We start from the raw sequence: 2,170 nt of genomic DNA on the forward strand, positions 1-2,170 counted from the left end.
ACACACACACACACACACACACACACACACACGCAGCATTAGCCTTTTTGAAACACCAACATGTGTTCCACCTGGGATTATCGAGATGTTTGCGAGATCAAATGTTGTCCACCACCCACCACCCGCCGAAGCCATCCCTCCCTTCCCTATTATGTGCGACGTGGGGGAATAATCCTCTTGTGGAATTAATCTTCTTTAAATAGCATTTGTTACCATGCTGAGATAGAATTATTGCTCTTGTTCCACTCCAGGATATGATAATGCACTAAATCGACGCATGTGTGTGAATGCCCTCGAGAAAGCTGATTAGAGGAAAATACAGTATCAGGATATACATATATATAAACCGCCTTAAAATGCCAACCCATTTTGTGTCATGCAATATTGATCAATGCATTGATTTTATATGACTCTGGATTGGATCAGATGCAACTTGGTTTGGCATGACTGTATTCTTCTTCTTCTTTCCCTTTCGGCTTGTCCCGTTAGGGGTCGCCACAGCGTGTCATCTTTTTCCATCTAAGCCTATCTCGTGCATCTTCTACTAGAAGACCCACTGTCCTCATGTCCTCCCTCACAACATCCATCAACCTTTTCTTTGGTCTTCCTCTCGCTTTTTTGCCTGGCAGCTCCATCCTCAGACTCTCTCGCCTCTGCACATGTCCAAACCATCCAAGTCTGCTCTCTCGAACGTTGTCTCCAACACATCCAACTTTGGCTGTCCATCTAATGAGCTCATTTCTAATCCTATCCAACCTGCTCGCTCCGAGCGAGAACCTCAACATCTTCATTTCTGCCACCTCCAGTTCTGCTTCCTGTCGTCTCTTCAGTGCTACCGCCTCTAATCCGTACATCATGGCCGGCCTCACCACTGTTTTACAAACTTTTCCCTTCATCCTAGTGGAGACTTTTCCGTCACATAACACACCAGACACCTGCTCGGACCCGTTTCTTCACTTCCTTACCACACTCATCATTGCTCTGTATTGTTGACCCCAAGTATTTGAAGTCATCCACCCTCGCTATCTCTTCTCCCTGTAGCCTCACTCTTCCCCCTCTTCCTCTCTCATTCACGCATATATACTCTGTTTTACTTTGGCTAATCTTCATTCCTCTCCTTTCCAGTGCGTGCCTCCATCTTTGTTCCCCCTCCTGCTCCCTGCTTTCATTGCAGATCACAATATCATCTGCGAACATCATGGTCCAAGGGGAATCCAGTCTAACCTCATCTGTCAGCCCATCCATTACTACCGCAAACGGGAAGGGGCTCGGGGCGGATCCCTGATGCAGTCCCACCTCCACCTGAAATTCTTCTGTTACATCTACGGCACATCTCACCATTGTTCTGCTGCCCTCATACATGTCCTGTAATATCTTAACATATTTCTCCGCCACACCGGACTTGCGCATGCAGCACCACAGTTCCTCTCTTGGTACTCCGTCATAGGCTTTCTCTAGGTCTACAAAGACACAATGTAGCTCCTTCTGACCTTCTCTGTACTTTTCCACGAGCATCCTATCATCTGCAGACATCATGGTCCAAGGGGATTCCATGGCTGTATTCTGCAATTGCTAATTATATATTTTTTCCCATGCACAAGTTGCTGATGAGCTTACGGCCATGCTACCCTGAGAACGCCTGATCTTGTCAGATCTCGGAAGCTAAGCGGGTTTGGCCCTGGTTAGTACTTGGATGGGAGACCGCCTGGGAATACCAGGTGCTGTAAGCTTCTCTCCCCGGCTAAATGTAGAAGGGTTGTGTCAGGAAGGGCATCCGGTGTAAAACTGCCAAAAAAAATACGCGTTCATATCAGATGACATGCTGTGGCGACCCCATAACGGGACAAGCCGAAAGGAAAAGAAGAAGAAGTACAAGTCACTGATGAAAATGGACAAAGTTGTGAAATCTTGGCAAGTTTTTGGAAAATATGAAGGGCCCATCTAATGAAATGGTGTAATTGTTAAACGTTATTCTGAAACGCTCCCTTAATTTGAATCACCTCCAAACTCTAATAAACATTTGGACGCATCCCGCGTTTCCTTTCAAATGTACGCACCTTACAAATCCTGCCAAGCTCGGCAAAATTATGAGCGCAACACCAAATACACAATTCTGTCATATTTTCCCAAGTGGAGGAAATCATCCTGTAAAATTTGATTGCACATGTGT

General features: G+C 45.9%; 1 pseudogene; it reads left to right on the top strand.

Moving 5' to 3' along the window:
* The first annotated feature begins 1,611 nt into the window (after positions 1 to 1,611).
* LOC133494040 (5S ribosomal RNA) lies at positions 1,612 to 1,730 on the top strand (annotated as a pseudogene).
* Positions 1,731 to 2,170: the final 440 nt, after the last annotated feature.

Source organism: Syngnathoides biaculeatus, chromosome 20 (genome assembly GCF_019802595.1).
Source record: "Syngnathoides biaculeatus isolate LvHL_M chromosome 20, ASM1980259v1, whole genome shotgun sequence".
NCBI lineage: Eukaryota > Metazoa > Chordata > Actinopteri > Syngnathiformes > Syngnathidae > Syngnathoides > Syngnathoides biaculeatus.